Genomic DNA, 26,018 nt, shown 5'->3' on the forward strand with positions numbered 1-26,018 from the left:
CGTAAATCAGTACAAAACTCTTCAGTTCGATGCTCCAGTCTCCAGTTTTTAAACAGTGCAACTGGACTGTTGTAAACTTTATTATTGAGAAAATTGAAGGGATAATTCAGAGGATTTTGAAAACGTGACCCTGGAAAGCTAGCTGAACCTACATGTCTTGGACCATATTAATGCCTTAGGTGTCGTCTTACAACAGCAGCAAAATGTGCTGGTGTTCTAGTACGCATGTGCCACGTCGCTAACCATGGACAATGCGTAAAAATACTTGTCTAATTAGATGGAGCTTAATGCAAGAGTCGCTTTTCAAATAGTATTGCTGTATCAGTAAACGGTTATCCTGGTCAATGGTTTATGGTTGGTTTACGGTTTATGGTTCGTTGCGCACAAATTCACTTGCAGGTTGTCTATCTACTGGTTTAATGGTGCAACTAAAATTTGAATATCAATATTTCATACAGGGTGAGTCAGGAGTAGAGGCACGTGGGATGATCCTAGCGGTCTACGGCGCTGACGTCACGGACTGTGAGGCTGCTACCGGTGGAGGTTCGAGTCCTCCCTCGGGCATGGGTGTGTGTGTTTGTCCATAGGACAATTTAGGTTAAGTAGTGTGTAGGCTTAGGGACTGATGACCTTAGCAGTTAATCCCATAAGATTTCACACACATTTGAACAACAAGAGTAAAGGTATATGCTTTGACAATTGATAGTATTAGTGATTCTGAACAAAAACTTCGTATAGAGATATGCCGTATTCCACGAATTTAATGTACAATGTTATTTATTTTCTGACATTGTTTGTCACGTACCACAGTAGTGTAGGGGAAGTTGAGAAGGACAATTTGATACAGGACTCTTGTCGCGTAACAAGTCGGAATACTACATCAGAATGGCCTAGAAACGCTACGTAAGCCACAGCGCTATGGTGTTGTTCGAAATCTTCAATATTCTAGCGCTTTCTTGGAGCAAACTATTAGCCCTAAAGAAAAAAATTGGACATTTTTTGTATGAAATTTTATGTTTAAGCTTGTACTGCGTCTCGTTTTCGCTAGATAGTACAGTTTTCGAGTTATTCAAGATAACCGTACAAAAATGATCCAGATTCTGCTGTAGCTTAGAAACCATTCGGAATAGTGCTTATATCCACATGATGTTTTTTTATTCGGAATCACTAATACTATCACCCGTCAAAGCACGTACATTTACTCCTAACTCATCCCGTATAACACCGTCCGACTTTAAAAATTTAAAAATGCTGCCATAATCAATTAAATAAGAGATTTAATACAGTGAGATAAGTATTATAGTTACAAACTATAAATTTCTTGAGTCAGCGTAAATCGCGGAGCGCCAATTACACACAATACACTGTAAGACAAAACAAAACAAAAAAAACCATGAAGGTATTATACAAATTGATCACAAATCGGTATTTATACGGGCATCGATGGAAAACGCGAAAATGTTAATTCGGCAGCCGATGGCTGAATGTGTGACACGGCATTACAATTTCAACGCGCAGCTAGCAAGGATAGTGAACAGGCACATGTCAATACCAGGGTATAAAGTCTTTGAGAATTATGTTCGTGTACTCAGTTGATTAGTAACTATGCCTCGCAACAAGCGCAGATGTCAGCATTTCAGGGAGGACGTGTAGACGGACTCAAAGAAGCCGGTTGCAGTAATCAGCGAATTACTTGACATTTGAATAGTAGCGTTGCCGCTACTCGACAATTTTGGCAGGAATGGGTGAGCCATGGCCGAACACAGCGTCAGAAAAGGAGGTGATCGACCTAAAGATGAGACAGAACGTGAGGTCCGGGAAATCGCCAGAGCCCCACTGTCATCATTACCATTTATCCGATGTGCAACTGGTGCTTCAGTGACCACATGGGCCATTAATAGGCGGCTGACAGAAAAGGAGCTGAGCTGACGGCGCCCCTTCCATCACCTGCCATTCACCTCTGCACGCCAACACGCCCGTTTGCAGTGTGTCTGGCACATTCGGCCTGCAATCTCATTGACTGGAGCAGAATCGTCGTCAGTGATGAATCTCGCTCCGAACTGAGCCTCGATGATTAGCGGAGATGTGTCTGGAGACGACCCAGATAGCGATAGAATACCAACCTGACTGACGCCCTACTGATGGACTGATAATGTGGAGTGATAGTCCGGCGTTTTCTCGCTGACACCCCTCACAAATGTTGAAAGGAGGAAAATTAATCAGTTACTACAGTTTCACTGTTTATATAGTGAAACTTCAGCGTCCGGCCCGACTTATTTACTGCAGCCCCTATTCGCAACAAATTTTTCAGACAGCATCCGGAATACTACTGTATGTAACTGCAGAATGGTATCACTGTACGACAAATAGTTCAGCAATAAGACGGAGAGAAAATTACACAGAATATACTTATCCAACCTTTGAGAAAGCGAGTACTGAGCGACTTCTAAAAACATTATTTCAAACCTTTTCCAAACTTTTTCCCGCTTACATGCTCAACGTCAAATGTTTGACACATTACCTTTGTGTAAAGTAATCAGACGTTTGCAGCCGTTTTGTACATGCGAGTTCGAGTTGAAGTTACCTCTTTCATTATTTTTATTGAACTCTGACCTACAGAATTTTCCCTGATAAAGACAGCTCAGACTTAACCTATTCGTTTATTACCCACAATATACGAGGGCTATTCGGAAGTAAGGAGCGATACGTTGCGAAATGAAAACCACAGTGAAAATCAAAACTGTTTCATTTGCAACAATTATCTACAACTTCCAGCTACTTATCTCCATAGTCACCGATCCAACTTAGATGTTTGTCATAGCGTTGAAACCAACTTTCCAATACCCTCGTTATAGAAGGCAGCCGCCACCGCTTTCCGCCAATTATCTACGGTGGCCTACAGCTCGTTGTCCGTGCCAAAATGTTGTCTTCATAGCCATCGGTTCATGTGAGTAGAGATGAAACTCAGAGGGAGGCAATTACGGGCTGTATTGTGGGTAATCAAACATTTCATTCTGAAAATGATGCAGCAGCATCTTCATTGCCCCTGCAGATTGCGGGTGAGAATTGTCTTGAAGGAGAAAATCCGCACGACAGTTACGTAATGTTGGCTGCATAGCTTCAGGCGAAATTTCTCACCAGGCCGTCGTACTTGGCGGGAGGCACTATTTTTCTAGGTATTTTTTATGTGCTCCCTGTGTGCTCAGAACTAAAAAGAACCACGTAATGCAATTGACGGTCATACTAGAGAGAACTTTCAGCATTGCAGCGCGTCAGCAATCGTAATTATCTAAATATATTATGAATAATCTGCCTCGATTGCGAAAATTCCCGGTGTTTACCCAGGTTTCAACGTGGATAACCACGCCTTCTTCAGAAGAAGGCGTGGTTATCCACGTTGAAACCTGGGTAAACACCGGGAATTTTCGCAATCGGGGCGGATTATTCATAATTTATTTGCATACTAGAGACACTGCCCAACACACCTGTGCAAAACTTCATTGAATTTTCACAGTGGTTTCCATTTCGCTACCGATCGTTACTTCTTTCCGAATAACCCTCGTATAAGCCCAACACAATCTCACTGCTATACACTGACAGCGTGACTTGCAAAAATTAACACAGGAGAATGACCCTCAGTTTCAAGAAATCCGAACAATAATGCAACTCCAAAAAATGTGAAATTAAGAGGACATTTTATGTCCTATGCCACCAATGTTAAATTATCGAATTTTGTGACCTATTATCTTGAAAACTTTTTACGACACCGTCTTACAGTTTTCCATAAGTATTGAATACACCTTTCTAGATACACTGAACTAGAAGTATTACTAATATTGTATTGTGTGGCATGTTATCTTTTTTTCAAACACTCAAGTTTGTGACATAATTTTGTACGTAAATGAACATAAAAACAAAACAATTCAGGATATTTTAATAATTCTAGTTCTATATGTGTTGAATCGTACACTTGGCATGCTATGAAAATTTCATGTCTCTACCAACAGTACGTTTTTTTAGAAAACGGGTCATTTATTGCAAAAAGTGTAGTTCAGAGATATTTGAGGTTTAAAATTTTCTTTATTGCAAATTATTATACAAACACATTTCTGCAACTTTTAAGCACTATAATTGCCTGTCCCATAGTCTGTGTCATCTTCAGTGTCACAACAGCCCAATGCTTGCCTCCTCCTTCTCTTTCTTGCTTCTTTTATCACTTGCTGAGCAGCTAACTCTGCTTCACACACACGAAGCTTACCCAGTTCCCGCAGTGCTTTAGCTGTGTTCTGTCTAAATCTTACCTCTAACTTTTCCAGAACCTTAAGCCTTTCACGTTTCCCACCATTAAAAGTTATTACAGCAACAGACACAGGTAACTGTAGAGTCATAAGGCCAACAAATACATTTTTAGGTACATGGCAATTCTTCTTTAGTAGCTCAGGATTTGCTAAATCTCTCTAAATAGTTTTGATTGCCTCCAATACTGCCAAAGGAAGAGAGTGTTTATGTGTAAATTCATGCAGGGTGCCAGAAACTTCAGCTTGCCTATATGCACTACGGGGTGCTGTCACTTCAGAAACATTACAGTGGTTCCCTTCACTGCTAGCACACGTGTTTTCAAGTACTTCAGAAGAAAATGCAGGGCTCACATACCTGCTATCCGCAGATTTGAGTTTCTTGAAGTTACTTTTACGCTTAGCTATTTTGTTTTTTTGTAAAAAGCAGAAGAAGTTATCTTAATATACAAAATTAGCTTATAATCACACTACTTTCAACGAAAACTAGTATCAGAAATAAAGGACTGATTTGTTTATTCGTAATGCGAGCTTCTGAGAGGTAGCAGTAGGCACAAAAGCAAAGTAATTTACAGCCATCTAGACTATGCAGTTCCCAAGACATGACTGCTCAACTGTGGCAGTATATGCGTAGCCGCGAAATTTGACAATCACACTTCAACATTCAGAGTTTTATTTTAAGGTCTCACGTCTGAATTTAATGTATTATACAACAAAATGTTCAGGAAAGTCCAAAGTACATTATGGAGAAGAAAACAGAAAATGTAAATTTTAAAGAAATTTCGCGAACAATATCCCCTTAAAGAAACCTGAAACGACCTCCCACTCTCCACAAAATATTCAGGAAAGACCAAAGTACATTATGGTGTAGAAAACATAAAATGTCAAATTTCAAGAAATTACACATACAATACCCCTTTACGAAACGTGAAACGACCTCCAAATCTGTTAATTGCCTAAACTCATTTCAGTCAAGAATATCAACAGTGGAAACCCCACTCTTTTTTATAAGTCTCCTACCCCACAGAAAATCTTCATAACATGAACAACAGCAATTATAGCAAGTAGCAACTATTTCCAGCTAAATAAATGTAATCTAACTACTATAGATTCTAACTACTAGGAGGTGTATGGTTAGTGAAAGAAAGATTTTGCTGAAGAGCAAACAATGTATGTAGAAAAATTTACCTTATTCGTGTGACATCCAGTTCCAAAAATTATGTGGTTCTCAATAATACCACTGCCCAAACATTATGAACCCAACATCCATCATCATACATTTTCTTATAAACACATCATTTCATCTCACTTTACAGTGCATGTCCTACCAATACAGAGTCTCCACTAAGAATATCATACCCATACACTGCCCTATACACTCGCTAAATGCTAGTCCGCCCAACCACAGAATCTCTTGCCGACGCCGCAGAGCGCTGTCAGCGATATTAACACAGTCTATAGCGCTGCCAACATACAAACAGGCTACTTACAAAGTCCTTAAATAATCTGCCGTTTGCTTCACAACGAATTCAATGATGGCTCATAATCAGACATCCCTAATACTGACTGAAGCGCCTTTTCTTCTATTATTGTATACGTGACTCCTTTTCGCTACTGATTATGATACGCCACGTATACTAATGACGTACTGGATAACACCACAGGCTGCATGATGCAGACCGCAGATGATCCTCTTGTATACAGAACAGCCCCAACGCTAAAAAGACTGTATCTAAATGGAAACGGCTCTAAGCACTATGGGATTTAACATCTGAGGTCATCAGTCCCCTATACTTAGAACTACTTAAACTAATTAACCTAAGGACACCACACACATCCATGTCCAAGGCAGGAGTCGAACCTGCGACCGTAGCAACAGTGTGGTTCCGGACTGAAGCGCCTTGAACCGCTCGGTCACAATGGCCGGCATATCGAAATGGAGACTTACATAGAGAAATCCTTAGAGACTGCTTTGTACAGAAACTGGCACTGTAGCTTCTACATAATAAATGTAACGTACTGCGAACAGATGGTAAAAAGATCCCTTTATATCTGATTACACAACTGTCTAAAATATAAGTGGAAACAGTCACATTCATTAAATACGTATGAGTTCGCTTACAGGGCAGTTTTAAGTGGATAGAACACATAATAATCATCGTGGAGAAGGCAGATATCACACTGAGATTCACTGAAAGAACAAACACGTAGTGTATTCCGCCCACAAATGAACGCATCACAGCCGGCCGCGGTGGTCTAGCGGTTCTAGGCGCGCAGTCCGGAACCGCGCGACTGCTACGGTCGCAGGTTCGAATCCTGCCTCGGGCATGGATGTGTGTGATGTCCTTAGGTTAGTTAGGTTTAAGTAGTTCTAAGTTCTAGGAGACTGATGACCACAGTAGTTAAGTCCCATAGTGCTCAGAGCCATTTGAACCATTTTTGAAGGCATCACAAAACTTCATTTCAACAGCTACTCAAATCAAGCTCCTCAGTCAGTGATCCGTACCATTTACGATTCATAGTGGAAATAGAGAAGATTCAAAGAAGAGCACCACGTTTGGTCATAGGTTCATTGCGTCACAGAGATGAAGATCCAACTCATGTGGCGCACGCTACAAGAAGAATCAACCGTCATATTCGTTCCCACAACGTACTTCTCGCTAAAACACTATGAACGTCAAACTAGAGATTAGATGGTTTTAACTCTGTTTAGCGAAGCCGGTATTTGTAAATAAAAGTTTTACAAATGTTATTTTGGCTGAGATGTTGTCTTTCTTCAAGTTGAATGTTTACATATTATTATTCGGCAGGAGAGATATGCGGAGTTTAAAGCTGAATGCAGATGTAGATATGCATGGGAGACAGTAATTACATGAGACCTGCCCATATCAACGTGCAGTGATCCAGTTGGAAGTTAAGGCGATATCTAGCACATAAAATAAACTAAAATATTAACTCTGCACAAGTAAACGGTGTCACGCCTTTTTGCTTGCTAGCCTACCTTTTTTTACAGAGATATCTTTTGCTTAAAATTAAATAAACATTTGGTATAGAATTCCCGAAGACTGTCAAGAAGTGCCTACTGACTACCGAACAACAACTGTCATACAGGGACACCGATGTATATCACATTTGTCAACCTCTTTTCTTCGACGTAGATGCAGCTTAACTGGTTCGAGATAATTTGTATGAGGAGAACTTTCAGTGAAAGATCTGAATGATGGTCGTTAGATGGTCTGGAAAACATTAGAAATCGAAGGAAAAGAAGTGAACTTCAGAATGGGAGGCGGCATGAATAAAGAGTTCTCAAAACTGAACAGCCTTCCTAAGTGAAGTTTTGTGGCGTGTTACGGTGAAGCGATTGTAACATTCTAGATATTGCTGGAGCTGGCTCGTTGAATAACGCTTAAGGAATGAAACAGAATATTTTAAGGAAATGTTTTGATCTTGCAGAGAGAGTAAAGCTTTTTATTGCATTTCCGTCCTTTAGCGAAATGTATTCGGAGTATACTTCGTGATGTGAATCCTTTTAAGATAAAAATTATTCTGAGAACGAAAGCAGTGACTTGCGAATCAGAGTCTTTAATACGTAGCTCCTCTTGGTTATTTATCGAGGAGCTCAACAAAACACTGTGTATCAAAAGCGTTCTATAAAGAGAAAACGAAATGAAGACAGGATTCTGGTTCTGAAAATCCAAAAGACAGGCAAAACTGTTCTTTGAAAGCATTTTGAACGTATGTTACGATAAACAGGTAGCAAATGTGTAATTTAGCAGTAAATGCTAACAAAAAAATCAATAAAATACCGTTAATTAGAAATATTTTCAAAGGTGTTCTTTTGACTGCGCTTTCGGAAAGGCATGTTTACATGAAATTTCTTACGCTTTTCTTGGCAATATTCAGTTAGTCACTCCGATCCGTAATACATACATCAAAAAAAGTTTTGCATCACCACGGTTCACAGAACTCCTGAAGATAGACGATAGCTGTACCTTTGACTGTTTAGAGATGTCACTAAACCCACCCAAAGATGTAAACAACCATGCATGAGCATCACCTATTAGGGGAGGGGGTCGGACAGCCGATCAGCTCCAGTCATTCCACCAGGAAGAAGGTATACGATTCGTGTTGTCTGTAGTTCAGCCTTGCCTAGGGGTCAATACCGCGGTTCGATCGTATCCGCATTGTTTCTTTGTACCAGGAACGGCTCTCAATAAGTGTCGAGGCATCTCGGAGTGAACCAAAGCGATGTTGTTTGAACATGGAGGAGATACAGAGAGACAGGAATTGTCGATGACATTCCTCGCTCAGGCCGCCCAAGGGCTAATGCTGCAGTGGATGACCGCTACCACGGATTATGGCTCGGAGGAACTCTGACAGCAACACCACCATGTTGAATAATGCTTTTAATGGAACTACATGACGTCGTGTTACGACTTAAAATGTGCGCAATAGACTGTGTGAAGCGCAACTTCTCTCCCGACTTCCATGGCGAGGTCCATCTTTGCAACCACGACACCAAGCAGCGCATGTAGATGGGCTTAAGAACATGCTCAGGACTGGCATCACGTTTTCTTCACCAATGAGTGTCGCATGTGCCTTCAATCAGACAATCGTCGGAGACGAGTTTGGAGGCAACCTGTTCACAACATGCAACACTGTCCAGCGAGTGCAGCAAGGTGGAGGTTCCCTGCTGTTTTGGATTGCATTATGTGGGGCCAACATACGCCGCTGGTGGAACGCGCCGTATTGGCTGTAATGTATGTCAATGCCATCCTCCGACCTGTCGGCAGCATATTGGCGAGACATTCGTCTTCATGGACGCCAATTCGCGCCCCCATCACGCACATTTTGTGAATAACCTGCTTCAGGATAATGACATGGCTCGACTAGAGTGGCGAGCATGTTCTCCGGACATGAACCTTGTAGAACATGCCTGGAATGGATTTAAAAGGGTTGTTTATGGACGACGTGACCCACTCTGAGGGATCTACTTCGAATCGCCGTTGAGGAATGTCATCTACAAACCTCAGAGTTTCTATTTATTCTCCCATTCTAAATTTTTCTTTGGTTTCCATTACTGCTTTTCTCAATGCACAGATTGAAGAACATCCGGGATAGGCTTCTCAAACATTGCTCCCCTTTCATAACACTCGACTCTTATAACTGCCGTCTGGTTTCTGTACAAGTTGTAAATAGCCTTTCCCTCCCTGTATTTTGCTCTGTTGACTTCAGAGCGTCAAAGAGAATGTTTCAGTCACGATTGTCAAAAGCCTTCTCACAGTCTGCAAATGCTATAAATATATGTTCACCTTCCCTTAACCTATCTTTCAAGACATGTCGTCAGGTCAGTATCTCTGGAACCGAAACTGACCTTCCCCGAGGTCAGCTTCTACCAGTTTTTCCTTTTATCTGTAACGAACTCGTGTTACCATTTAGCAACCATGACTTATTAAACATGACTGAAGAGTGTAGGAACATAAATTACTAGATATAGGTACGTATTATGCTTGTTTCAACAAAACATAACAGCTCGTTTTCCCATAGAAACATATTAGCACACATTTGTCAGTTGTGGCTGCAAATTTTTATCTCAATTGGTATTTGTTTACAATTTTTGTCGCGGTCGTTGTAACAGTTCTCGCTTGAAAATAATGAGTTCGATCGCGTACTGCAGGCACTCACTTTAAACATATGAGTTAAGGACGCAACATCGAAAAAAGCGAAATATAGATCAAAAAATTGACTTACTGATGAAAACAAGAATGTGCTCAAAAAGTTTGCAACAACAGGCGGAATTCATTCCCATAATTAATTTTGGAAGCAGAGCTACTTTAGCTCTTTACAGGTTAAGAAATGATCCCAACTACTTCACTCAAGCAGTACGACATTAGGTGCGTTACATTAAGTAGGCCTAATATACCCCTTTATCGGACCATTAAGATGTGGTCCATAACTCTGGGTTTCTTCGACAGCAGTCTTTATCCTTTCTCGATCGTATGCGTAACTCCCTCCTCTGAGAATTTTGAAAGCTCTTAGATGAATGTATAATCTCACCTCCTTATTGTATACAATCGTTTTACTCAGTTGACTAACATTCCTTTTTCGGACAAGCTATTAATTGCCTACTTGACACTTATATAATAGGATTTCTTCTACAGCATCCAGTTTATTATGCATGATCGGTAAAAAGACCTTCTCAGAGCCAAGTTTTTTTTCCAATTCGTTATCAATCTCTCATCTGCTTGTCTAGTTTGTGACGGTCAAACATAGATATTCCGCTAATTATTGCGTCATCAAAAATTTTTGAGGCGTAAAATGTATTGCTTCATCACAACTTTTGGGGACGTAAAATGATAGTGGATTACTAACTGCTCTCAGATATTTTCAGAAACCTTTCCCTTTCCTACGATGCATCCCGCCATATTGACAGTTCACTTCGGTATCTGTAGGAACTTTAACGTATTTACTATATCAATAATTTCAGTGAGATAAAAACTTGTTTACTGAACAAATTGAACTTTATCGTAGTTTCAGGATACTCGCTGGTACTTTTGTCATTAATTACAATGTCCATTAGATTGAAACACTTGCCCCTGTTAGATAATTTTACAAGACTTTCGCTTTCTGGCTATTATCGGGAACAGTAATGTTCCATAAAGCTTCCTGTAATCGAGGTTCCTTATCGACATGCTTTCATCTGTTAGCTGTTTTTGCATCTAGCCTCACGCAAACTACAAAATACGTTTGGATTCACTTTTCATTTACTTCTTGCGCTCAGGTAACGAACAGATACAGCAATGCGCGAATTACTTTCAATAAAGTTAATTTCACTCTCATTGTCGGGTTAAAAGAGCAGATTTAACGTAGTTTTGTCTCTCACTAACTCTGGAAACTGATACTGAACTCTACAGAAAAAAAGATAGGAACAGTTATCGGCTGCCTGAAGCCGAAGTTCGAACTTAAAGTGCGATCTAAAAACAAAGCATCAGGTATGGGTTGGATTCTTACAGGGTAAACTACGTGAAGATATATGCAATAGCTACATTCAGATCTCAGTTAAAAATGTACTGTCTGCATAAGCAATAAGAAGTCGTTAGAAGAGAAGTAATCTGCTGCCTAATGCTAATGGGCAGCGCGCTTTCTTTAATTGACGGAACTGACCTTCTGTAGTACCGTGTCCATTTGAGGACGGGATTAATCGAACATCCGCATTGCGTCCCTCACAGTGAGAAAGCTCCCTCCAGGGAACAGGTACAATTGGCTTCTTGCCCGGCTGGACTTCATCGGACTTCTGAATCTTTTCAATTAATAATAAGTCGAATGCAGTGGGAGATGAGAAACTTGGAGAATATGAGGGCCGTCTCGTTTCACTCTAGGCTTTTCTGTACTGCAGAAAGAAGTAGACGTGTGTCTGGAATTATGATCCTATTCTGCCACGGAAGTAAGTTTTAATGATTTATTGTTGTATATTTCTTTGCCACGCTAATAATATAACTGTAACCAGTAGGCTAACAGGACGTTAGTTTAAATATTTAGCTGAAAATGTAGTTTACATGTTTCCTAGTGAAATAAAATCACATTTCAACAGACATCCATAAGAAATATTTATAGTGTCTGAGCTGCAGCAAATAAAAAACAGGTCACGGATATTAGGATGAATCTTGTACAATGATTGGCTTATGAGAACAGATGTCGTAAAAAAGCAGATACGTATAAATATTCTGTATATCATCTTCATCTGCCGTGATTTGCATAACAACTGATCTCAATTGTTTTGGGGAAATGGTTACAGATTATCCGTAGAGTACATACTGATTCACTGGCCACATTGGTCATTTACAGCGGTAGTTCCGAAGATAACGTGTGCGGCCAATATACGAATATCAGCAAGAACGAAGACAGCCCGGTAATTTCTCACCAAGCTAAAAGTTCCACGCGAAAGGAAAAAAGCGCACCCATAATTACAGCCCAATATCCTTAATATCGGTTTGCTGCAGAATCCTTGGACGTATTCTGTGTTCGAATGCAATAAATTTCTTTGAGACAGAAATGCTTCTATCCACAAATCAGTACGGATTTAGAAGAACATTGCTCGTGCAGAACTCAGCTTGACCTTTTCTCTCATGATATCCTACAAACCATGAATGGTGGGCAACAGGCATACTCCATTTTCCTATGTTTCCGGAAAGCATTTGACGTGGTGAACCACTGCAAACTGTTGACGAAGACCCAAGCACACGATTCAGGTTCTGAGGAATGTGAGTGGCTCGAAGAAGTAACAGAACCCAGGGCGTGGTCCTCGACGGTGAGTGTTCACCAAGGAGAAGGACGTCGTCAGGAGCGTCCCAGGAAAGTGTGATAGGACCGCTTTTATTCTCTATATACATAAATGACATGATGGACAGGGTGAGCAGCAGTTTACGGGTGTTTGTTGATGGCGCTGTTGTGTACGGGAAGGTGCCGTTGAGCGAATGTGGGAATGGGCGCAGCCTCGAATCCTCCTGAAAGCAGGTAAGTAACCAGGTAACAAGACCGAATACTCCCAAACCGACACATTGTATGTCGTATTATAGACAATAATATAATTATCTCTGCCATGTTCCTTACCTCCTTCCCCTACCCCTCCCGTGTTTTAAACAACAAATATTGATTCACTTATGCACGCTTTGCGCGTGACCTTGAGCGGGACTTAGTCCCTGGCGCTGTGTCCGCTGGACTTTATCTCAATAAGATAAAAGATAAAACTTATAAACATACAATGCACGCGAAAAATTTTTACATCTTCTACTGTAACTTCATATGCTTTCCTTTGCCTGCTAGGAGTATTCATAACGTTTAGAACTGCTACCTGCTTCACACGGAGGATTCGGTCCCATCGTTTTTCAGACCCTTGCGTGCTTGCGAGGATTCCTGCTGTCGTAGAAATATACAAGATTACTTAGACAGAGTTTAAGGTTTGTGTGATGAACGGCAGCTTGCTGTAAGCGTAGAAAAATGTAACTAAACGTGGATGAGTAGCAAAAACAACCCTGTAACGTTCGGATTCAGCATTAATAGGATGCAGCTTGACACAGTCACTTCGATATATCCAAGTGTAGAGTTGCAAAGAGATATGACATAGAAACAGCACGTCAGATTGGTAGCAGGGAAGGTGAATGCCCAGCTTCGTTTTATTGGGAGAAATATGGGAAAGTGTAGCTCATCCATGAAGGAGACGGCGTATAAAACTTCGCATTAAAGGAAGATACCGAATCAATTCAGAGTCGTGCTGCTAGATTTGTTACCGGTATGTTCAATCAGGACGCAAGTATTATGAAGATGCTTCGAGAATATAAATGGGAACCATTGGTGCGAAGACAGTGCTCTTCCCACAAGGCACTACTCGGCAGATTTGGAGAAGCGGCGGCTGAGGCAGACTGCAAAACCATTTTACTGCGACCAACATGTATTTAGTGTAAGGACCATGAGGTAAGGCAGGAGAGAGTAGGGCTCGAACGGAGGTTTTTGGACAATCGTTTTTCCGTCGATCTGTTTGCGAGTGGAACTAGAATGTAAATTACTAGTAGTGGTACAAGGAGCCCTCCGCCATGCACAGTACTGTGGCTGACGGAGTTTATAAGCTGATTTACATGTAGAATTAACTGATCACAGCCGAGTCGTAACGGATATCGGTACAAAGCTGATAATCGGTTTCTCAGTATATGGTCTTCTTCAGTAGGTTCTATTAAACCACGCTGTTAACAACTTAGTACAAATATAGAAGTGTGTACATAGAAATATCATAATACAAAGAACCTGTGCAACAATCGAAGATTGTTAGAATTTATAGCGTCCACATAAGAACGATACTTATAGCTAAAAAATCTGGAAATGACTGCAATTGCATAAAAAGAAAGCAGGAAGTGGGTAATATATACGGGGGGTGGGGGGTTGCATAACGTGTTTGTGTAACTGCACCACACTTTTAAACACACCCTACTGTTCTGTATAAAATCACAAAAGACTTCTTATATATAGACATATTTTCATGAAACAATGCGAGCGGTTCACATGCATGGAAGGGAATATCCATTTTTGTAAGTTTTAGGAGCAAGGTTTCCCTTCTGTGCTTCGAAAAAGTTGCAGTAAAACAGTGAGTGATTCACATCTCCTTCCTCTTTCTCCTTACGATCGTAGATGACTTTCCTTGATCCTCATGTTTTATAAGCTTTTTGTTTGTACTCTGACGGGAAAAAAATCACAAGACCAAGAAGAAGTAGTGCGAGATAAACAAAAGTTGGTAGGCGTGTTTCACATCTGAAAGATGAAGTCTATTCATACTTCAAGCCAGCCGCATAACAGCGGTGCCGGTTCTGACACTATGAGAATGAAAGTCAGATTCGTTTTAAATATACGCTGTAACGGTCATGAGCGTTAGTTAGGTATGAGAGTGAACGTGGTGAGTTGATGTTAGTCAAGAAAGTCTTTAAGTGCGATAAAGACGCAATTATAATCACATCACTGAGTTTGAACGACATCGTGTAATAGGCTACAAGAAACTGGATATACCTTCTGCGATACTGCAGAAGGACTTTGCAGAAGTGTAGTCTCTGCACATGATACCTGGCAACGGTGGTCACGAGAATGTACGATCGCTAGAAGACCGGGCTCCTGAAGGTCACCTGCTGCTACCAAGAGCGAAGATCAACGCATTTGCTGTGGTATATCAAGAGGTTGTAACAATAGAAAATTGTACTGAAATGCAGGAGGATCTGCAGCGAATTGACGCATGGTGCAGGGAATGGCAATTGAATCTCAATGTAGACAAGTGTAATGTGCTACGAATACATAGAAAGAAAGATCCCTTATCATTTAGCTACAATATAGCACGTCAGCAATTGGAAACAGTTAATTCCATAAATTATCTGGGAGTACGCATTAGGAGTAATTTAAAATGGGATGATCATATAAAGTTAATTCATTGGAAGTATCCTAACGAAATGCAATCCGAAAACAAAGGTTACAGTACGCTTGTTCGCCCACTGCTTGAATACTGCTCAGCAGTGTGGGATCCGTACCAGATAGGGTTGATAGAATAGTTCAAAATGTCTCTGAGCACTATGGAACTTAACTGCTGAGGTCATCAGTCCCCTAGAACTTAGAACTACTTAAACCTAACTAACCTAAGCACATCACACACATCCATGCCCGAGGCAGGATTCGAACCTGGGACCGTAGCGGTCGCGCGGTTCCGTGCTGTAGTGCCTAGAACCGCTAGGCCACTCCGGCCGGCGATAGAAGAGATAGTGAAGATCCAACGGAGAGCAGCGCGCTTCGTTACGGGATCATTTAGTAATTGCGAAAGCGTTACGGAGATGATAGATAAACTCCAGTGGAAGACTCTGCAGGAGAACGCTCGGTAGCTCGGTACAGGCTTTTGTTGAAGTTTCGAGAACATACCTTCACCGAGGAGTCAAGCAGTATATTGCTCCCTCCTATGTATATCTCGCGAAGAGACTATGAGGATAAAATCAGAGAGATTAGAGACCACAGAGAGGCATACCGACAATCCTTCTTTCCACGAACAATACGAGACTGGAACTGAAGGGAGATTTGGCGCATGACAGTCTCGCATCGTACTGCATCTGTAGCAGCATTACGAGCAGCAGTTCGTACTACAATCACACAACTAACTGTTGCAAATCGGTTACTTCAAGGACAGCTCCGAGTCAGACGCCCTGCAGCGTATACTGCACCAGCCCCAATCCACCGCTGTTTATGGCTTGAGTTGCGTCAAGTGAGAGCTCATCAGAGGTCGTGTCTCCTGATGAAAGGTGGTTTTGCCTCGGTTGCAGTGATGCCGTGTATTGGTTCGGAGGAGGCCAATTGAGGACTTGCACCCAACCCGTCCGCGTGCTAGACACACTGGGGCTGGATGTGAAGCTATGGTCTGGAGTGAGCTATCTTATGACAGCAGGAGCACTCTCGTGGTTAACCCAAGCAAACTGTCTGCCAATTTGTACGTCAGTGTGGTCATTTGACCCGTTGTGCTGCCATTCGAGAACAGCGTTCCAAGGTGTGTTTTCCAACAGGATATCACTCACCCACAAACCGCTTTTGTAAAGCAACATGCTTTACCGAGTGTCGACATATCACCTTGGGCTGCTCCATCTCAAGATCTGTCTCAAGTCGAGTACGTATGCGACATCATGGGACGACAACTCCAGCGTGAATCGCAACCAGGATTAACTGTCCAGACGAAGTGATGGGTTTGCCGAGATCCTGACGCCCTGTCAATTAACAGTCATTACAACTGATGAACTTTTGGCATGGAGTTCAACCAAAAGGTAATGATGTACCCGTATTTGTCATCGAAGCTAAACAGGACGTAGCGGTCGCGTGGTTCCAGACTGACAAGCGTACCAGAGGTACTAAATTTCACACCCAGTATCTCCTCAAATCTCCTATATGCATAAATAAATAAAATGTCACCTAGCTGGTGTTGCCGTTTTAACAGTCAGCGGCTTGGTTCTCTTTCGCTAGCTTAGTATAGGAGGACATTTTCCTAAGTATTTTCGGAGGAGGCGTTCATTAATCTAAGCAACAGTGATATGAAGTGTGGTAGTAGCCGAAATCTGTCATCAGTCTTCGTTGTCAAGTGTCATAGAAGACAGTGGCTAAATGTAGCATAAAACAGAAATAGCCATACGAGGAAGGCGGCCAAAAACTGTGGTTCTCAAACTACCCGCTATACAGCGCTGTCGATCGGTTGATAGCGAGTCTTTGACACGTTGATGCTACCCTTGACTCTTTACTTCAACAAAAAGTAAGTATTTTTCGCGATTTTTGTTTTTAATACACCATAATGTTATGTAGCATGACAATACTTTTCCATTTTTCCATACGTTAGACTGTAGATAACTGCAGAAACTTATATTACAAGTCTGTATAGGTCTGGCTGCTAACGGCCTTGCCCCAGTGGTAACAGCGGTTCGCGTCAGGTCATCGAAGATAAGCGCTGTCGGGCTTGGCAAGAACTTCGATGGGTTATCTTCTGAGTCGTTCCCCATGTTTGATGACGAGCTATGGCCATCTCTCCTGCCGATTGGAGGAGATGGCTGTATCATCTTTGGGATAACTAGACGCCCCGTAAAACTTTGTTTAAAACGTTTTGATGAGAATTCATTTTATTACACGTTCCAACTGAGTAGGTTCCCAACGTTGGTTCTATAAAGAGAGATGGAGAGAAGACTTCATAGTCCTGTTAATAAATTAAAAAAACGATAGACATTCAGTCAGAAAAGGTTCTATAGAGTTTAGGATTCCAAAAAAAACAACCTAGAGTGAAATATAAAAGCCGGTTGTGGCTCAAAAAGTGCAGTGGCTCCTGTCTCCTGTTTATATAAAAGCCGGTTGTGGCTCAAAAAGTGCAGTGGCTCCTGTCTCCTGTTTGGAGTGAGCCAATGAGGAACGGCTTGTGTGATCCTCTATAATTTGTATATATAACGTATATGTAACAAGCAGTTCAACAAATACATTTTAACATTACTGAATACTCTTTTAATACGACTTTCTATTCGTTTTTAAAATATTTTGACAGCTGGATATCTACCTTTACGAGTCTGGCCACCTAGCCCTGACACATGGACGAGATGGCCAGATGTTACATAATTTAAAAAAAAAACTTAATTCAAAAAAAGAAAAATTCGTAGTTAGTTTGAAATTTGGCCTAACTTCGTGAACGAAGTCTTATTTTGTCTTGTGGTGAATGTCTTAAGCAGTACATGCAAATTTCCAAGTGTTTTTTGTGCATTGGGGTTCGATATTGGCATCTGAAAAAATCATGTCCATCTATCCCCGTTTTACCCTTACGATTGAAGGCTAGCTTGGCTACAACATGCGACCTCGGGTCTCCCACGCTGAAGTATAATCTATTGCCTGTTCTTCAGGACCCAACAGTTGCCACTTTTCACCAGAACAGCGCTCAATCACATTGACGAAAAATGGGCAACCTGTTTTTGGTGAATGGCAGGTGTTATTCATTACCTAGCCTGCACATTCGCTTGACAAGTAGTGAATTCTCACTCATGCCGCGGAGAAGATGATGCCCCGTAAGCGTGTCCGTACCCTGTTTGGTCCACGCCGCCATGTTTAGAAGCACCGACCCAAGCAGGTGCCATCTTCACACCACTCTCGGAGCTTACCACGTGCTTGCCTTGCACAGAATATCGGTTCAGCGGTGCAGTCTAAGTCTGTGTATTGGCAAGAATTATTTAAAGTTGAGCGTCATGAAACATGTCACCTGGAAACTAGAGCTATGGTTGCGACATTCGTATCACACGTTCGTTAGTTGTCTTTGAATCCTCAACAACTATGATCTAATTTCTCCCCGTCATGTCCCTTATACAGGTTGGTCAGGAACAGTCTGAAAAGCTTGTAAGGGTGTCGTAGGTGGTTGTGGTGAGATATAACTGTTAAGAAAAAAATCGTACTCTCAATTTAGTTAGCATTGAAGTTTGCCAATTAGGCCGTTGGGCGAGCAAATTCAAGCTGCCCGCCAGGTGCAGTCAGTGTCAGTTGTTCTGACAGCATAGATAATAGGGCACGAGACTGCTTAACCTTTGGCTCAGGTTCGATCCTTAAAACCTCTCTTGTTCGGTTTTAGCAAAACAGACGGACAACATATTTGGCGACTACGTTCCTGGTAGGCCTCTTGAATTTGCGAGCGCAGCAGCCTGATTCCCTAACTTCATTGCTAATTAACTAGGAAACACCATAGTGAATCGAAAGTTTTTCTTAACAATTATTTCTCAGCAACACCGTTACTAGCTTTATAGACTGTTTGGCGCGCAGTCCGGAACCGTGCGACTGCTACGGTCGCAGGTTCGAATCCTGCCTCGGGCATGGATGTGTGTGATGTCCTTAGGTTAGTTAGGTTTAAGTAGTTCTAAGTTCTAGGGGACTGATGACCACCGCTGTTAAGTCCCATAGTGCTCAGAGCCATTTGAACCATTTTTTTACACTGTTTCTCACAGCCCTGTATGAGCACGGTGCCGCCTCTCCCTTCCTCACAGCTACATTTTCAAAACAAAAATTCAAAATTGGCACAGTACTCAACCATTAAATTCATTTGGGAATGCCCATGTACCAGATTTGTGGGACATACGCTGTGTTGGTCCTGTTTATTACTGTTGTCTTCACAAACTCTAATGCATTTCTTAATGAAAATAATGTATAGTATTGACTCTTCAGCTCTGGCAGAAAATAACTCACTAATCAGTGTGCTCACAGAAAGAAACGAAGACAATATCAAATTACTAATAGAAAAAAACACGGTGACAGGAAGAAGTACAACTAAGTAACATTGTTTCTGTCTTTGGGTGAAACATCAGTGTGTTTCAATTAACAAGACGTGTAGAGGTTGCAATAAAAACGAAAAGTAGAAATTACTTTGAGCCTGCGACTCGAGAAAAGAGGAGATTAGTGCTCTTTTTCCGGTTCCTGCTTCTCTTCATCCAGTCCGCTTCCCAACACTCTTCCTTTCCACTCCTCTTTGCTCCATATTGTACCTGTGTGTTTCTGTCTCTGTCTAACCCCTTATCAACTCTGAAGCACCGGGGAGCACTGTGCAGCAGCCACGGCCGCGAGGAGCGCAACAAGTTAATTTGTCTTGCTGGTCGCCCGGCGAACGTACCCCAGTTCCCCATTACCAGCTACTACAACGAGTTCAGCCGCTGCAATCCGACAGATGTGACCCAGCAGCCTGCGTAAATCTTTCGGTTGCCTTCTACACTACGAATTATTTTTCGATTCCCGTTTAGTTACTAAAGTGCAACTTGTGGTCTCCATCGGACACTGAATGAAACAGTGCCGAGGTTCCATTGGTAACCATTACCAATTTATTAACTTCGTATCACTGGGAAACTAGATGTACAGTGACTGTTACCACTTTTCCTCTTATTTTATAGGCTAATACGTCTACTTAGTTTACTTTTTCGTGTCCAGGGCTGTCAATGTTTTGAACCGATACTGGGATAAGTTTAAGCTTCAAGCTTTCAAGCTTGCTTAGCCTGAGGTCATCTAAGGAGAAACGTGCAGTACAATGTCGCAATATTAGAAGTTGTTCCGCGTTTTTTATATCTTTTCAGCTGCACTTACTGTCATCAGGTTGTGATAGCACTCGTTTTATCAGACTGATTTTTGCAAGGACTGAACCAATTCCGATACAAATTAGCATTTTCTGTAATTTCTTGTTTAATCCACCATCACATGGTGGTGGTGGGAGTAGCTGACAGGAGGTGCATCCAAGGAGTAAGTGAGGAACCGACGTTTTGGTTTTAGTCTTTTAAATCTGTAAAAGTTACCGTACACTGGGTGACGCTCATCAAATGTGTTTTTCAACTGCTCGTTGTTTTCATGAGCTACACTACGAGACATAAGACTACTGAAACCTAAAATCTGGTAGAGCTTTTCCAGTGGAGTAGGCTAGCCTACAGGTTTCAGTAAGGCTTATATCGATCTTCTTTGCGTGCGCCGATCTAGACAAGACAGGGCACGTGCACTCAGATAAAGAAAAGCAAAGTGATACAGCGGTGGTTCTAAGCACATTAGGTTTGGCACCACTCTTACGTTAGCTTTTTCGTACTGATGTTTGTACGTGAGGGACATGTACATCTGAGTAGCGGCACTATATACGAGCTAGAAAATTTTATAACGCCCACTAAGGTACAAAGATAAGAATATGATTTTAAATGACGTGTGAAAGATCTAATTCGTGTCGGCGTTCACTGCAGACAGTTACCGACATTATCCCAAATACCTGGACGTACTCCACGTGGTGTCTGAACTAAGTTGCCTTCTTTGTGTATGCACTGGAGTAGCCGACTCGATTTTAGTAGAATAGTTTAGTGGAACGTTCTATGATTCTTGGACCATAGAGAAAGGAGAAACCTACTTTATTCTGCTTCCAGTGCATCTCCCACATGCTCTATAGGTTTCGGACGTCATTTGACATTATTTTTTATGAACCATAGACTTTTCACGAGTTCTGACTCTCATGAAAGATTCTTGTATTCGTCAATACTCGACTTCGCTGGCAGACAAAAATGTACGAATACAATTAGCCTCGCGAAACAAGTAAGTCTGCATCTAGCCTACCAGTCATGCTTCTATAAGCTGCAGGAGCAGCGGTGTTTAGAACTCCACCAGTCCAATTACGCTTCGAGTTACTCTAGTTGCTTTCAATCGACTCAGTGTCACGTCTGCGACAGGCCGTTGAGTAAGGGACGCTGTAGTAAATTCTCCCAACTACATGAGTTCTACACATAATTTAAAGCAGCACAGTGGGAGTATGTACAGTAGCCTGTCACACTTTCTTTACGTGTGTCATTTACATCAGTTTTAGCTGCACTTCCGTCGTATAACAACCGATATCGTATAAATCATGTTCATTGTAGTATTTCATAAGAAAAATCTATCAATTAAGCAGTGAAGGTAGGTACCCTTTTAATTTCACTTCAGGGTATGCTACGCAATCACAAAGAATTTCCAACGAAGACGCCTGTTACGTAACTCAGCTGTTGCATAAAGATGAAATAGGAATGATTGGTAAGTCGATGCTTTACGTAATAACTCCAGTGTATTCCACATGTTACTTTTCGAAGTAGAGTCGAGTCTCCTTCTTTGTTAACTCTCATTTTACACAGGAAGTTTTCCTCCCAGAGCTTCCACTGTTGAAGTGTCCTTCAAGTTAAAGATTGTCAATGGGGATTATCATCCGACTGACTACTTATTCTCTCTTTCATCTTACTGTTCACATGGGGCTAACGTCTCTTAATTCCAGCAATAATAACTCCGTTATCACTTCCGTAGTACCACATACTGTTTGCAGAGATTTGGGTTATCCTCCAACTGTGGCATCCGTTTGGATGGGCATGTGTTTAGCACACTTACCAACCGAATATAAATGTCTGTTTATGAACAGAAGTCACTATTACTCCCTGGAATAGCTTCCCGGTTTTACTCATTAGAATGAATAAATCAGGTATCTGTTCTCGCACCACAGAAAATTTCTTGCGAATACCAGTAATAGAGCCGAGTACTTCTACCTGCGCACACACTGATCAATCGGCTAGAGTAACTAAACAAAAAAAGTCGTTAGATAACCAGGTAGAAAGATAATGCATTGCGGATGTGTCAATAAATTCTGTCATTTAGTATTATCAAAAATGTAATACATTTTCGGTAGTCTCCTTGGTTCCTCTATCGTATTTGTGGCGAAACGAAGTTACTACTATGCTGGTCACATATATTTATTGGAAATTAAAAGATTTTTGCTAGTGAGTAACCGTCACTTCTTATCTTCTGGTATTGTTCTGGTAATTTTCTCCCCTTGCGACATTGTTTGGTATGTAACTTGCCTATGGACTGAATTATTAATGTGCTACAGAGTGTCATCAGTTTGTAAATAAGAGTGTCGTTTACACTGTCTGTAAACTTGTATTATTCCGAATGTGTCTTTCAGTTTTCGTTAAATTCTTACGACCTCTTTTGAGTGTATCACCTTTAGTGTTCCACTATAGTACATTCTGATCCAGAACTGGTCCCTTGTGTGCTTTACTGGTAATCAGTTGCCACTATGGCTACTACAAAATATTGTTTCATTGTGTATTTGTGAAAAAGAAACACCAAATAATGTGTTTACCACTCTTAAGACTATACTGATCCTTTGCTCAATTTTTGAAACACTTGATTGTAAGATATCGTTTTTCTTACTATTTTAGCTCGTTATGATTTATTTAATAACGTCACTACTTGTTTATGTCATCTGCTGAGTGGCATCATGTGTGTTCTACAACTACATGTAGGTAATATGGATACACTGGTACATTATGAGGTGTGTGTGTACTTCGTTTGGTGCGCTAACAAAACGTTACAGTGGTGTTTATGGAAGAGAGGAAGATACAGCTACTATGTGATTAGTGTCATGACCCATTAAAACAAATTCACGTGACTTTGAAAGCATTCTGTAAAGTTACGCTGTATACACGTGAGATATCAATTTAGCCTTTCAGGTTGTCGGTTAATTACGTCAGTAACATTAGCGCTGGTGTAAATATAATTTGAATGTTGAACCGCAGGTCATGCGATGGGGTTTTAAGAAGATAGCCGATAGTGGCAGTAGTGTATTCGATAGAAGATAATTTTTTGTTGGATTGTCAGTAGCTCTGAACAGTGACCCTCAATATGCATAAAATTATTTAAAAATAAAATTAAAACCCTAAATTTTGATTTGCTTGCACCGAAAGCTAATGTAAGATGAACGTATAATTATTAAAAATAGAATCAATGAAAATCATTATCGACATGTCTGGTCATTCAAATTGCAGCACCAGGGAGAGCAAAAACAACAAAATTTTACTTACTGTGTGTATGAAGCACACTAGGAAGAGTACACGATTAAATATGCAGGTAATTTGGGAGCACACAGGCTGCGCATGTTAGTAGATAGAACCGTGACATTTCCGGCAGTAGCACTTGCTAAAACACAGCTGAACATCAAGTATCGAGTCTAGCTGCGCTTCGATGACAGATACGGGTACGTTATTTCACGCTACTTTACGTTTATGCTCTTAAGAGGATGGTGAGAACTGCCGTACCGAATTCTCAGCAACCGTACGAATGAGAGATCTGGAGAATATGCAGCTCAGGATAATGCTCGAAAACACTCTGTGTCCAAGTAGCTCAAAGCAGCATGGTTTTACACTATCCTGCTGAAAGATACTGTCACGGAGACATCGAAGATACGCCACAGCCACTGGTCTGAACGCTTTTCAAATTTAATGATTGGCATACATCAAATGGTACCCACACCATCACGCGAAGTGTTGGGCCACTACAACGATGCAAAACCAGCCAGGTAATTTCAGTCTTCTCCAGACTAGCACCACGGATATGTCCATCGTGAAGCTGCACGCGGGACTGGGCATTGTCTTTTAAGGCAACGTGAAGCCACCCTTATGTCCAGTGTTGTTGTTGGTTTCACCACTGTCTGCCATGCCAAAGGAGGCCATACGACAGGTCACAATAGTAACAGGCTGTGGTGCTCGAGACGTCGTATTACTGACTGCGTGGATTCTTGTGATGCTGCAGAAAAACTCATTTCCAAACTTAAGGTATGTGATGTAGGCGTACGATCCTTCACACTCAAGTAACAAAATACTTGTCCTCTCAGGCGCTAGTCGTGTGGGAGTGTTGAGATTCTTGATGCGGCTATGTTCATCTTGAACCCAATTGCTAGTGATAGTCGTGGGATCTGCACAACGCGAGCAGCAATACCAGCAACAACATATCTCTTTCATAGCGGTCAAGATTTATTAATGTTATAGATATAAGAACTGTCACGGACGCTATGAAAAGAATGAAAACTTCATTATGTAACAAGGCACAGGCATGTCACCTGAGAGACACGCTGAAAAGGGCTAGCAAAAAGTAAAGCAAGCGAGTACAACGGTTAACACACCCCAGGCGAAAGTGGTACATTGCAGTACCTGAAGGGACAACAACGTTCTGTGAACAACGGAAAGAGTGACGGGCGGCTGTCCTAGCCAAAACAAGGAAGTGCCGGTACAGGTGTGGTGTTTCTAGACTGTTAGGTTAGGGTTGGGTTGGGATGTTTGGGGGAGGAGACGAAACAGCGAGGTCATCGGTCTCATCGGATTAGGGAAGGCCGGAGAAGAAAGTTGGCCGTGCCCTTTCAAAGGAACCGTCCCGGCATTTGCTTGGAGCGATTTAAGGAATTCTCGGAAAACCTAAATCAGGATGGCCGGACGCGGGATTGAACCGTCGTCCTCCCGAATGCGAGTCCAGTGTGCTAACCACTGCGCAACCTCACTCAGTTTTCTAGACTGTTCTAAGAGTTTTGAGGAGCTTCTGGAAATATTTCACTCATTATAAGTACCTTCAAAGGAAGTAGTATAAAGCAACACTGTTAGTGGAAACTCCTCAAGAAAAAACAGTATATATACGGCTGTCGACAGCTCCGGCACTGTCAGATGAGTTAAGTAGTGAGAGAGTTAGTGAATAAGTCATCAGCAGGGAGAACGTAAGTCGCCGGGAAACGTCAATGTGAAGCCGTAGTTCGACGACGCTGCAGTAAACTACCAAAATAGTGTACACTTTCGAGGGGGCACTGATTTTCCGATAAGTATCCAGCATAGTTCTCACATCGAGTTTTCGTCCTGCTAGTAAAGAACAGAGTTTGTCTCTGGAACCTGCCAGAAGTAACGGTAGTTCTGTGTGTTAGAGTATACAGAGGAATGCATACCGCTTTGCACTTGCCTTCTCGCGTGTAGTTCCGTGAGTCACAACGAGGAATAACTGGTAGTTTTCTGTGTAGAGGAGGGAACGAGAGCTGTTCCGCGCTCGTCTTTTATTTCGATTCGTGTGCTTGATGGTATCATCGGAACGAATCGCCACTAAAGCACTTGTGTCTGACAGTAAAAGATAGTATTCAGGAACTGGGGATTGCTAGAACGGAAAAGTGTAATCATTGATGAGCAAGAACTAACTGTTAGACGCCTCTCCGATTAAGGTTGATTTATTCAAAAATAAAGTAATCTTAAATTGTGTTTGCACCTTATTCACTTCCTACAAACTACTCATCTTCGTTCTAACATCAGCTCTGATCCGGTAAAGAGAAATTAGCAAATTTGAGCCCACAATGTCGTTAGCGCCACTCAG

The sequence above is a fragment of the Schistocerca gregaria genome, chromosome 2, assembly GCF_023897955.1.
Source record: "Schistocerca gregaria isolate iqSchGreg1 chromosome 2, iqSchGreg1.2, whole genome shotgun sequence".
Taxonomy (NCBI): domain Eukaryota; kingdom Metazoa; phylum Arthropoda; class Insecta; order Orthoptera; family Acrididae; genus Schistocerca; species Schistocerca gregaria.